Raw genomic sequence first — 14550 nt, forward strand, 5'->3', positions numbered from 1 at the left:
GGCAAAATATTATAGGATGCAATCTTTTTCATTACACCGGTGCCCTGGTAATACTATCAACTAATTTATATTCACGGACATCTATTTACATTACATTGCATTCACTCTAACTCTACAGTGCTATTTGTCCTACCAGCCGCTAGGGGGAGCTCCGGGCTGTAGCTGGCATTACTGACTGAACACAGCCTCTTGTTGCCGGGATGTTTGCCGGTGGGTGTGGCAGCTGAGATGGCTCCTGTCCTGGGTAATGGGTATTGGGGAATCGAGATGAGGAGCGAAAGGCCGCACGTCTGTCTTCACCGCTCTGTCTGTAGGAAGCTCGAGCGTCAGGATGACGTCATAGCAGGTAATGTGGTGCAGGCGGGTTGCCCGTGTACCGCTGAGGATGGCTCATGCAGTGACACGTGACCACGGCCCTTCTGCTATTACTGTACTATACTGAAAATAAATCCCTAGTCCCAGCCTGTACCCACCAGCAGCCTCTCGGCACTGCCCGTATTATTGCTGCATACAGCTGTGGAGGATGGGGGTGCAGTACATGCAGGTGGGAAATGTGACAGGGCGTGTGCACCTCCCCGTCTGAGGGGAAGGTTGCGGCAAAGGCCGGTGCCCTGGTAATACTATCAACTAATTTATATTCACAGACATCTATTTACATTGCAATCACTCTATCTCTACAGTGCTATTTGTCTTACCAGCCGCTAGGGGGAGCTCCGGGCTGTAACTGGAATTACTGATTGGACAGCCTCTTGCTGCCGGGATGTTTGCTGGTGGGTGGCGTAGCTGAGACTGGCTCTAGCTGTCGGGGATGCGGAGGGAAATGCCGCACGTCTGTCTCCGGCTCCGCCGCACCGTCTGCAGGAAGGTGGGCGCCAGGCTGACTCACGTGTGCTGGTGGGCGCTCCTGTACCGCTGAGGATGGCTCATGCAATCCACATGACACAGCCCTATTGCTGTTACTGTACCATGCTATTGCTAATAGGAATATGAAGCCCTAGTTCCAGCCTGTCACCACTAGTAGTCTCACTGTACTTATTGTATTATTGCTGAAGGAATAGCTACATGGAGATGAGGAATTACATGCAACTTGGTGTGCTGCTGTGCTGTGTATGTTGATGTACAGTGCTGTGTATGTTGCGTTGCTCTGTATGGCTGTACTACATAATATGTAATGTATATCTATCTATTATACAAGCGCTGAATGTAGCCGATCATGCAACGTACAAGACAAGATGACAGGATCAATTGTGCCTTATACACAAATGATGCATAAAGTAAAAACCATCATTTAAAAAAAGAAAAGAAAGAAAAAAGCTTCCTTGCTCTTGAATGGGCAGTGCGGGAACGACAAACGCTGCATTTAGAAGCACATTATACGTTTTCAATTCCATTTTTTTCTTTCTTTTTTTTATTACACATAAATTATATCACTTTTAATGCTAATTACACTTCAGGTGCTCCTTAAAGTGGATCTGAACTATTGTACAGGACACAAGGAAAACATAACAGAAATGCACCCTGTATGTATTAAGAGTTTAGCCTGTGTAATTCCCCTTCATTCACTAGTTGTAATTTGATCTCTCACCGTCACATGACTTCCTATGGCAGATAAGCCCATTTGAAAGTACAGACTGTAAACAGTATGTCTGCTTCCATGAATCAGGAAGAAGAAACTGTGCAGATTTATTTTAGGATTTGTATCAGCTGTAACAAATAAAATATTTTTTATGTTCAAATGTTATTATGCTTTTGTGTATCTTTTAGAGCAGAGAGTACCGGTAGTTAGGGAGAGCTTAAAGTAAACCAGAGACGAAGCACCCTCATGTATTTTACCATATATATCAGTGGGAACATTAGAGAAAACACCTACCCTACTCTGTTTCATTCATCACTGCTCAGCTTGCTTGTTATCGGCCCTGATAAAATCCCTGAGCATTCAGTCTGGCTTTGCTCAGGAATCATTATAGCTGAGTGTCTTCTCTGATGTCTTTTTAAGCCCAAGCATGCCCTCTTCTGGCTCTGCTATAATGACTCAGCTATAATGATTTCTGAGCAAAGCCAGACTGAATGCTCAGTCGGAGATTTTATCAGGGCTGATCTGAAGCAAGCTGAGTAGTGAAGAATGAAACAGAGCAGGGTAGGTGTTTTCTCTAATGTTCCCACTGATATATATGGTAAAATACACGTGGGTGCTTTGTCTCTGGTTCACTTTAAGGCTATTGCATTCCCTGTGACAGCAGGAACGCAACAGATCAGGACAACGGCGCTGTATGTTATGTTCACAGTGTGTCCGGTACAGTGAATCATTTAGTCATCCTCGGCGGTGCATGTGCAGCCCACCAGCACACGTGTCACAATAGCTGCCATGACTTCATCCTGGCACTCATCCTTCCTGCAGACGGATCGGCCCTCGCAGACTGCGGTCTTTTGCTCTGCATCTCAAATACAAAGGAGCCGTCTCAGCTGCCACACACACACACCACCAAAACTTCCAGCAGCAAGAAGTGAAGCATGCAGTCAGTTAAAAGTATGCTTCACTTTTACTGTTATCACGCGTTTAGTGGTAACACATTACCAAGCCGCAACCTGTTACACTGAAACTCTTCCGCCGCACTATGATCTTCACATAAGTGGTGCAGTGTGGTGAGTGGTGTTACAAAGCGGCTGTTAACTGCAAGGCACCACTTTGAGCGTGGTCCAAAGGCAAGGTAACAGTCACTTGCCTGTGCCTGTTGAGAGCAGGGGGCTATCATGGTGATTGAGCTTTATAACTTTATTTATTCTTGTGGGAGAGCTGGCAGGCACTCGGAGAAAGCTGTCTTTAGCTGGCTCAAAACACCCAGCAAACCATGTGCTCAAGACAAAAAGCAGGAATAGATGCAAGCTAACAAGAGGACAAGAAAAGTCTGGCACTATGGTTTATTCTGTGCAGCAAAAAACAACAGGATGGTGTATAGTGCCTTCAACTTGCAACAAGCATAGCTTGAACAAACATCAAGGAAAACAACACACAGTGTTTAAGCTGTACCTGGATGTGAGAGAGGTGGCAGGTGTGGGCGCCAAGAAGGTGCACGGTCCTTATGACCGTTTCGCTAGGCGATTGCCGAGCTTCATCTGAGGTGTGCACAAGTGACTGGAACGCCGGCGGGGCTTTAAATGCGCGCTTGTTACAAGACGCACTTCCGTGTCTCTAGGAAGACCCACCCACCATAAATGATTGGTTCGGTGTGTTACTCCGAATAGATGGAAGATGGGAGGTGCTCGAAGTCGCGTGCATGCGTCATGCATGACGCAGCAAACAGCGGCCAATGTATGAGCGGCTAGGAGGCGTCCATCAGTTAGGAAGGTCGCGTATGTGCGTCACTCATGACGCTACAACCATTGGCAAATGCCTGGACGGCTCCGCCCACAGAGGAGATGTAAACAAAGGCTGCATTAATGAAACCCTCAGGCTGGTCGTTGCTATGGCAACCCGAGTGGCCACATCCACACAAACGCAGTGGTTGGGCACAAACGAGGAGCCACAGCGGGCACAGACCTGATGGGAGAGAGAACCAAAACCTTTGCCGCAGCCAACCTGAAGTGGCGCGGCAGCTTACGTTGGTTACTCCAAGTGTGGAAAAGTTTCACACACTGGGGCTTATTAGCCAAAATGCAGCTAAGAGGGTAGAGTAATGCAAAATACCGGATCACCATACTGGCAGGGTGGGAGGTGAACTCACGTGACCAAGAGGTGAAGAATAAGGAGGTGAGACGTGAGAAAAATGAAAAGGACAAAAAGGAGAAAAGAGGACGTGAAAGGAACACCTATGAGGCAGCTGGAAAGAGAGGTCAGGAGCCAATCACCTGACAGTGTTAAGCATATTGAGAGGGATCAGATTGCATCATGGTAATAGAGTACAATATATACATTTTTATTAGATATAGTAAATAGGGTAGAAAGTCCCAAAAGGATAATTAAAACCTAAATTTAATAAAAACCATGATGCAAACTTTACTGTGATTATCAGGGCAACAAGAGGCGGCCAGGAGGAGGCGGAGATAGAGAAAAGGAACCTATGGGTCCAAAAAACATGCAAGATCAACATAATCATTTAGGCCAAACGCACCCATAGCGTTAGTACGCAAAATCCAATGCGCTTCTTGTCTGAGTAGCAGCTTTTTCCTATCACCCCCCCCCCCCCTGCGGGGGGTATTGCAAACGTCAATGCATGCAAAAGATAGGAGATTGGGATTGTTCTGGTGGGCAGTCGACATGTGCTCGACTATCCTTGGGTAACCCTTGCCCCTGGGCAATAGGCGTACGTGTTCCAGGATGCGTTCTTTGACCATCCTGGTCGTCTTGCCAATGTAAAAGCGCTGGCAAGGACACCAGAGCGCATAGACCACATAACTTGTCCTGCATGTAGCGAAAAATGGTACATTAAAAGATACTAGGCCTAACTGAAAGAGTCGGCCGGTTTTCATTAAGGGGCAGGCTTTACAAAAGCCGCAACGATGATTACCAGTAGATGCGAATTCACTCAGCCAAGTGCGCTGTGGATTTTTCCGAAAGTCGCTGTGAACTAAAGCATCACCAATAGTAGGTGCTCTTTTGAAAGCTATCAATGGTTGGGGGGTAGGCTATTCTTCAAAACTGGATCTTCAAGTAGGAGAGACCAGTTTTTGCTGAAAGCCCACTTAATTTGTTTAGCCATAGGGGAAAATTCAAAGGAGAACACTCCTGAGTTGTTAGTGGGCCTTCTCTGTTTGCTCCTTTTGATCAAGTCTGATCTATCTCTCGTAGTGGCTCTTTTAATAGCACAGTCCAGGGCGGATTTGTTATAACCTCTCGCAAGGAGTCTTTGCTTAAGATCTTCGGCCTGGCTCAGAAAATCTTCCAAGTTGGCATTATTCCTGCGTAACCGCAGGAATTGCCCGAATGGGAGAGATTCTGTAACGTGTCGTGAGTGGTAGCTGTTAGAATGCAAAATAGTGTTAGATGCGGTTGGTTTATGATAGCCTTTAGGCATAACGCCCTCGGGGGTGATGACTAGTTCAAGGTCAAGAAAGTAGATACTTTCGTTTGACCAATCCATGGTAAAATGCATGTTAACATCGTTGGAATTGAGGTATTCCAGAAATTGCTCAAGGAGCTGTGTGTCTCCTGACCAAAAGGTCAGGATGTCGTCCACATATCTGGACCACATCCTCAGAGCCGATCTATATGGATTGTCGACACAGTGGATATAGAGTTCCTCCCAAGGACCCAAAAATAGATTTGCATAAGTGCATGCGACAGGGGTCCCCATCGCAGTGCCAGAGACCTGCTGGTACCATGAATCTCCAAACAAAAAAGCATTATGCGTGAGAACAAACTCCAAGCATTCACACACATATGCATTGTAAAGGGCATCCTGTTTACTTCTGTCTAAATACATCCTGACCGCACAAATCCCGTCAAGATGCGGGATCCTGCTGTAAAGGCTGGTAACATCGATGGTTACCAGCAGGTCTCCCATGCACCACGGCAAGGACCCGATGCCGTCAAGAACATCAATGGTATCGCCAAGGTGTGATAGGAAAAAAAGCGGTCGGAGGATGTGGTCCAGATATCTGGAGAGTCTTTCTGTGACCGATCCCAGGCCTGACACGATGGGTCGGCCCGGGGGATCGGTCACAGATTTATGAATTTTAGGCAAACAATACCACACAGGCTTAACTGGGAAGGAAGGTAAGAGGTTGTTAGCTAAGGCGGGTGTAAGAAATCCACTCTCCACTCCTCTACGGAGGAGTGACTTTAGGGCAGAATGGTAACTGGCAGTGGGATCCCTTTTGAGGGGTCTATAAGTGGAGACGTCCGAGAGCTGTCTCAAAGCCTCTGCTTCATAGCTTGCAGTAGAAAGGACGACAGCGCCCCCCCTTGTCTGCCTTGCGTATGGTGAGGTCAGGACGGTTCTTCAACCAGTGGAGGGCTCGACTTTCGACAGGGGTTAAATTAGATACTACAGTTGGATAAACTAATGCCTTAATCTCACTGTCAATTTGTTTTTCAAAAAGATCAATGCAGGAACCTGCTTGTGTGGGAAAAGGCATTGTAGATCTGCATGGTTTAAACTTAATAGTGTCATGCGTAGGTACTTCAACCAAGGCTGACTCCACTAAAAGTTCGTTTAATGCTGAAATTTCCCCAAGTTCTTTGTCGTTCCATGATCCCAAGGGGCTGAACCCTAAGGGGCCTACAAATGTTTGTTCCACTTTTTGGGGGCCCATCAATATGGAAGTTTCCTCACTCTTCATTTTTCCAAAATGGTGTCGGATGTTCAATTTCCTTACTCCTTTATAGAGGTCCACCTTAAATTGTGCATAGTTGAATTGTTGAGTCAAGGAGAAATTTAACCCTTTATTGAGAAGACTTTCTACCCCTTCTGGTAATTCAACGGTGGTTAAGTTCATCAAACTTGTTTTAATATTGGATGGCATCTTAGCTACTAAACTGCTTTCCTCTTCTTGCCTTTCCCTCTCGGCTTGTCCTCCCAGGTGACTTTTTTGTCTCTTCCCTCTCCCCCTTCCCCACCTGATGCGCCGCCTAAAGGGACCTCAATGGGGTTGGGGGTGGGTTTTTTGGGGTTGCGTTTGGGGTGTGGTTTCGGAATGTCCTCTCCACTCGACTCCGAGTCGGTTGTCCAGTAGCCCTTTGGCTTTCTGGGGGTATGTGGTGTTCCTCTTGGTTTAGAACCAGGGATTTGCACCCAGGCAAAGATTCTACCGAACTTGTAATCCTCCCTGTCACGAAGAAACTTATGTAACTTGCGAGCTTTTATGTTGTCCTGGACAGATGCTAGTTTTTTATCAATTTTATCAATGCTTTTCTTGAAGTGCTCTTCAGTGACAAGTTTCTTATACTCTGTTTTGTTTTCCGAAATTGCAGTGGTCAAGAGTTCTAGTTCTACTTTACTCCTATTGAGCACTATGTCTTGTAACCGAGCTGAATGCTCTAGGAATTCTTGCTTCCAAGTTTCCACAAACTTTGCATCTTGTCTGTATTCGGACGGTTCCTGATATCTCCTGAATCCCCTGGCCACCAAATGCTCTCCCTTGTACCTCTCTAAAGCAGTCACAGTCCAGAAGACTCCAACCTCTCTCTCGCACAGCCTCCCCAGATTCTGTTCCAGCACCTTGGCGCCCACAGAAATGTTCGAACTGCTAGACCCACCAGTGTTGGTAAAAAAAACTGGTTAGCTAACAACCTCTTACCTTCCTTCCCAGTTCCCAAGCATTCACACACATATGCATTGTAAAGGGCATCCTGTTTACTTCTGTCTAAATACATCCTGACCGCACAAATCCCGTCAAGATGCGGGATCCTGCTGTAAAGGCTGATAACATCGATGGTTACCAGCAGGTCTCCCATGCACCACGGCGAGGACCCGATGCCGTCAAGAACATCAATGGTATCGCCAAGGTGCGATGGGAGATGGGACAAAAACGGTCGGAGGATGTGGTCCAGATATCTGGAGAGTCTTTCTGTGACCGATCCCAGGCCCGACACGCAGGGCTGTGGAGTCGGGCAATTTTGGGTGCCTGGAGTCGGAGTCGGGAAAAAATGCACCGACTCCGACTCCGACTTCTAATGAATTTGTAACTGTAATTAAAATAGAAAATATGATAAAATGTTCTATTTCTCAGATAATAGTTATAAAAATAATGTATATATACAGTATATATACAGTAATAGCTGTTCTTAGTCTACAAAAATGAAATAAACCAATCAAAATTAGTTACTTGTGCTGCTTCAATAAAGCAGTCCCCATATTTTTAAGGTCAGATATACATATCTGATTGTGACTGTATATATGATGTGTACACAGGAATCTCTTATATATACTAAATAACATCTATGCTGTAAGAATAAAGCCTGATGTGTAGCTGTGTCACTAATAGAGATGGTCAACGAGATAGAAATAATTCTGCATTGATGCGGATTTATGCAAATGTATGCACTCCCTTTGCTCATGAAATCAAATAATTTGATATATTGTTAAAATTTGGTTTGGTGACTACAGATTAAAGGGTAACTGAGACGGATGAAAAGTAAAGTTTTATACATACCTGGGGCTTCCTCCAGCCCCCTTCAGGCTAATCAGTCCCTCGCTGTCCTCCACCACCCGGATCTTCTGCTATGAGTCCTGGTAATTCAGCCAGTCAGCGCTGTCCGGCCGCATGCCGCTCCCACAGCCAGGAACATTCTGCACCTGCGCAATAGTGCTGCACAGGTGTAGAATGCTCCTGGCGGCGGAGTGTGTGCATGCACACTACGCCCGACTGGCTCAAGTACCTGGACTCATAGCAGAAGATCCAGGTGGTGGAGGAGGACAACGAGGGACTGATTATCCTGAAGGAGGCTGGAGGAAGCCCCAGGTATGTATAAAACTTTAATTTCATCTGTCTCAGGTTTACTTTGTTACACAGTAGTACTATACTCTACATATGCACTCCCCACAGAGCTGCAGGGAATCCACTGAGAATGCTGTGCACATTGAACACAGAGGTGTTGTCTGTTTACAATCTCCTCATTCCCCTGCAGAGTACCTGCACATCATTCTTACATGTACCCACACTTACATTGCCTAGGTCCTGATAGATGTTCTTTGTTCCGGTTTGTACCTTTTACAAGTACTCTTACCAAGGACTAGTTTTAGTCTAAAGGGAATAAATATAGTAGTCTACATATCCTTCTCACTTCAGTTGTCTTGTAAAATTCCTAAGCGTTGGCAGTTAAGAGACTAATTTCATGTTACATACTTTTAATCAACAAAATTGTAATATGCAAATTAGAGGAGTCGGAGTCGGTGGAATCCTAAACTGAGGAGTCGGAGTCGGTGGATTTTTGGACCGACTCCACAGCCCTGCCGACACGATGGGTCGGCCCGGGGGATCGGTCACAGATTTATGAATTTTAGGCAAACAATACCACACAGGCTTAACTGGGAAGGAAGGTAAGAGGTTGTTAGCTAATTGTACTCTATTACCATGATGCAATCTGATCCCTCTCAATATGCTTAACACTGTCAGGTGATTGGCTCCTGACCTCTTTTTCCAGCTGCCTCATAGGTGTTCCTTTCACGTCCTCTTTTCTCCTTTCTGTCCTTTTCATTTTTCTCACGTCTCACCTCCTTATTCTTCACCTCTTGGTCACGTGAGTTCACCTCCCACCCTGCCAGTATGGTGATCCGGTATTTTGCATTACTCTACCCTCTTAGCTGCATTTTGGCTAATAAGCCCCAGTGTGTGAAACTTTTCCACACTTGGAGTAACCAACGTAAGCTGCCGCGCCACTTCAGGTTGGCTGCGGCAAAGGTTTTGGTTCTCTCTCCCATCAGGTCTGTGCCCGCTGTGGCTCCTCGTTTGTGCCCAACCACTGCGTTTGTGTGGATGTGGCCACTCGGGTTGCCATAGCAACGACCAGCCTGAGGGTTTCATTAATGCAGCCTTTGTTTACATCTCCTCTGTGGGCGGAGCCGTCCAGGCATTTGCCAATGGTTGTAGCGTCATGAGTGACGTACATACGCGACCTTCCTAACTGATGGACGCCTCCTAGCCGCTCATACATTGGCCGCTGTTTGCTACGTCATGCATGACGCATGCACGCGACTTCGAGCACCTCCCATCTTCCATCTATTCGGAGTAACACACCGAACCAATCATTTATGGTGGGTGGGTCTTCCTAGAGACACGGAAGCGCGTCTTGTAACAAGCGCGCATTTAAAGCCCCGCCGGCATTCCAGTCACTTGTGCACACCTCAGATGAAGCTCGGCAATCGCCTAGCGAAACGGTCATAAGGACCGTGCACCTTCTTGGCGCCCACACCTGCCACCTCTCTCACATCCAGGTACAGCTTAAACACTGTGTGTTGTTTTCCTTGATGTTTGTTCAAGCTATGCTTGTTGCAAGTTGAAGGCACTATACACCATCCTGTTGTTTTTTGCTGCACAGAATAAACCATAGTGCCAGACTTTTCTTGTCCTCTTGTTTGCTTATAACTTTATTTATCCAAGTGATTATTTTTGTGTATATTTTTCTAGACTGGAAACATTACTCACTTGTACAGGAGAAAAGTAATAAGAGAAATTGTTACGGTTTTTGTTATTTCAAATCACAGGCTTGGATGACTGTTGTGAATGCTCCCTGTTCTGCACACAGTGCTGACATCACCAACAAAAACACAGCTCCAATGTTGGCAAAAAAAAAGCAGGCCATAGAAACTGGCTATAAGACAGAAGTGGATGAATACTGTGGTAATCATTTTTATTTGAAGCTACAGATAAGTTGGTTGATTCATTATTCTTTATTGTGCTGTGGAGCGCGTGGTACATTTTACACTTGCACGCTACACGTGCTGCCGCAGTGTACCATGCACTCTTAAGGTCTGTGCACTCGTTAAAGTGAACCTCCGGACTAAAAATCGACTCAGCAGCACTGAAAAGGCTTGGTGTTTCTTTAACAGTTTCACAGCATCAGAACTTTGTTTCTCTTATACAAGCCTCGTTTTTAGCTGCACAGAAGAAAACTGCCCGGGCTTTTTCCCCCTGATGCTGTGCAAAGCATGATGGGATTTCTGATTTTGTTGTTCTCGTTCTGCTGTTTTGGTGCAATATTTTTTTTTCTTAGATTTTGAATTTGACATTTGAAGCCTAGCGCGCGCAGCTGGGAGGGGTGATCAGGACACAGGACAGTTTGAACTGTCTCTCCTGCTCCTTGTCACCTCCTTTCAACCAAAAAGATGGCTGCCCCCATGAATCACAAACATTTGCCTGTTCTTTTAAAACAGGGTGGGTAAGAGATTACGGTATATTACCTATCTATTCTAATTAATGTAACTTGATGACAATATGTTTGTTTAGGCTGAAGTTCCCCTTTAATTGCGTGCGCTAGTACAGCACCACAACACGTGACTAGTGCAATTGCTACTAACGAAGTAGTGGCTGCGCTAGTCAAGTGTCGCGGTGCTGCACTATCGCGTGTGTAATTTACGAGCGCACGCTACATTGCCAGCAGCGCACGTGGCATGCAAGTGTAACATTTAATAATGGCCTCAATTCACTAAGCTTATCTCCTGTCTTTAATAACGTTTTGTAGAGTTATCACCATGGTGATGAGGCATGTAGTATTCAGGAAACATTTTACCTCAGGCAAACCTAATGTTAACTCTTCTGTCTTTAAGTTAACTCTTCAATCCTTAAAATAACTCCAGAATTCTAAAGTTAAAGACAGGCTGTTAATTTACTGCGTGTGAAAATAACTACAGAGGAGGTAACTTAAAGTGAACCTCCGGACTAAAAATCTACTCAGTAGAACTGAAAAGGCTTGGTGTTTAACAGTTTCACAGCATCAGAACTTTGTTTTTCTTACCAAAGCATCATTTTTAGCTGCAGTTTTAGCTAAGCTCCTCCCATCAAAGAAAACCCCCCGGCTTTTTTTCCCTGATGCTGTGCAGAGCATGATGGGATTTCCTATGTTGTTGTTCACGTTGCCTAGCAACTGGGAGAGGTGCTCAGGACACAGGACAGTTGGACCTGTGTATCATGCTCCCTGTCACCTGCTTTCAGCCAAAAAGATGGCTGCCATCATGAAATCAAACATTTGCCTGTTCTTTAAAAACAGGGTGGGTAAGAGATTTTATATTACCTATCTATTTTAATTAACATAACGAACGTAACTTAATGACAGTATGTTTGTTTAGGCTGAAGTTCCTCTTTAAGGAATGGAGAGATAAGATAACTCTCTCACTGTGTGGTGGTACGTTTTTTCTCTTGCCTTATTATCTCCAGCATGATCTTAGTGAATTGAGGCCAATGACTTGAGGGGAAAGCTTGGAAGGGGAAGCGGGAGTCCCAGGTGAGGGGGAGACGTCCCCTCTTTCCCACTGATGTGTGCCCGCTCCCCCTTCCAGGCTACCTAAACTGGGACAACTACAGACTTATTACCTAACTGGGGATAACTATATACCTACTACCTAAACTGGGGACACCTATATACCTACTACCTAAACTGGGGACACCTATATACCTACTACCTAAACTGGGGACACCTATATACCTACTACCTAAACTGGGGACACCTATATACCTACTACCTAAACTGGGGACACCTATATACCTACTACCTAAACTGGGGACACCTATATACCTACTACCTAAACTAGGGTCACCTATATACCTACTACCTAAACTAGGGTCACCTATATACCTACTACCTAAACTGGGGACACCTATATACCTACTACCTAAACTGGGGACACCTATATACCTACTACCTAAACTGGGGACACCTATATACCTACTACCTAAACTAGGGTCACCTATATACCTACTACCTAAACTGGGGACACCTATATACCTACTACCTAAACTGGGGACACCTATATACCTACTACCTAAACTGGGGACACCTATATACCTACTACCTAAACTGGGGACACCTACATACCTACTAGTACTAAATGTAATTAAGTCGGTATAACGTGCATATCAATTTGTAAATGTGATAAATGTTATTAGTTGCAGAAAATTGATAAAAGACAAACAAGTTTAAACTTGTTTGTCTTTTATCAATTTTCTGCAACTAATAACATTTATCACATTTACAAATTGATATGCACGTTATACCGACTTAATTACATTTAGTTACTAGCAGTTTGAAAAACTGGTTGTGTATGCAGCTACAATACTATAAGATATCCCTTGTGTGATGATTATATTATTCACTCACTATGGGTAAACTATTGTAGCCTAACGGATTCTTAAAGGGGTAACGCCCTACTTTTCCATAATTATATGACACCTATATACCTACTACCTAAACTGGGGACACCTATATACCTACTACCTAAACTGGGGACACCTATATACCTACTACCTAAACTGGGGACACCTATATACCTACTACCTAAACTGGGGACACCTATATACCTACTACCTAAACTGGGGACACCTATATACCTACTACCTAAACTGGGGACACCTATATACCTACAACCTAACTGGGGACACCTATATACCTACAACCTAACTGGGGACACCTATATACCTACAACCTAACTGGGGACACCTATATACCTACAACCTAACTGGGGGACACCTATATACCTACTACCTAAACTGGGGGACACCTATATACCTTCTACCTAAACTGGGGGGCACCAATAGACCTACTACCTAAACTGGGGGACACCTATTATTTTCTGCTGAAATGCTGCCCACTGTACGATTATTTTCTGCTGAAATGCTGCCCACGTTGCAATTAGTTTATGGTGCTATGCTGCCCACTGTGTGATTTATTTTCTGCTGAAATGCTGCCCATGTTGGGGTTATTTTCTGCTGAAATGCTACCCACGTTGCGATTAGTTTACTGTACTTATGCTATTTATTTATATAGCGCCAACATGTTACGCAGCGCTGTACAGAGTATGTATTGTCTTGTCACTAACTGTCCCTCAGAGGGGCTCACAATCTCATCCCTACCATAGTCATATGTGTATGTATGTATGTATCGTAGTCTAGGGCCAATTTTAAGAGGGAAGCCAATTAACTAATCTGTATCGTATGTTATTGGGATGTGGGAGGAAACAGGAGTGCCTGGAGGAAACCCACACAGACACAGGGAGAACATACAAACTCCTTGCAGATGTTGTCCTGGCTGGGATTTGAACTGGGAACCCAGTGCAGCAAGGCGAGAGCGCTAACCACTACGCCACCATGCTGCCATACTACTGTACTATATTGTACTGCCGTCTTCAGCAGGACTTCAGAGTACGTAGTCATGTCACTGACTGTCCTCTGAGGAGCTCACAATCTAATCCTGCCATAGTCTGTCCTACCATATTATTATTTATGTACAGTATATAGCACTGGCATCTTCTGCAGCACTTTGCAGAGAACATAGTCATGTTACTGACTTTTCTCAGAGGAGCTCACAATCTAATACCTACCACCATTTTGTGCGAGAGAACACTGGATAATGGGTTTTGTTTTTTGTTTGTTTTTTGGGGGGCAACATTTCCTATTTGCTTTTTTTAGGGTCACTTTACTCATATCCCGGAGAACGCACGGCCCCACTGACTTTGGGTTGCACTCTTACTAGGAAATTTTAATTGGTCACACCCACTGTATGTTATGGACACGCCTACTGCATTCTGTGTCCACGCCCCCTTTTCACTGATTTCCTCCTTACGGGAGAGGGGGGGAACCCATCCCAAAATGCAACCCTGTCCTGCACCCAAGTCTCCCGGCGCTCATCTCGTACGCTGTCTGCGGGGGACCATTAGAAGCCCCGGGTAAGTTCAACTCTTTATCCCCTACCCCCCCCACAGTAGTCCTTTAAGCATGTTTTGCTTATTGTAGCAGTAAGGCCTGGTTTACATTAGCGTTTTTTCCGTAACGTAACCGTAACGTATACTGTACAAACGGAACGGATGTGAAAGGATCCAATGTTAACCTACGATCCATTGGTACGGATACGTTCTGTACACTCCCCTCCCCGGACCTAAAAATTGCTGCAGGCCCTAATTT

General features: G+C 45.1%; 1 protein-coding gene across 1 annotated transcript in view; it reads left to right on the top strand.

Moving 5' to 3' along the window:
• The first annotated feature begins 325 nt into the window (after positions 1-325).
• Positions 326-14550, top strand: part of LOC137525816 (intelectin-1b-like) — a 96514-nt gene continuing 82289 nt past the window's right edge. Inside the window, exon 1 of the mRNA XM_068247024.1 lies at positions 326-346. The gene's annotated coding sequence lies outside the window, so the exon portion shown is untranslated. The remainder of the gene's footprint in view (positions 347-14550) is intronic.

Source organism: Hyperolius riggenbachi, chromosome 7, assembly GCF_040937935.1.
Source record: "Hyperolius riggenbachi isolate aHypRig1 chromosome 7, aHypRig1.pri, whole genome shotgun sequence".
Lineage (NCBI taxonomy): Eukaryota > Metazoa > Chordata > Amphibia > Anura > Hyperoliidae > Hyperolius > Hyperolius riggenbachi.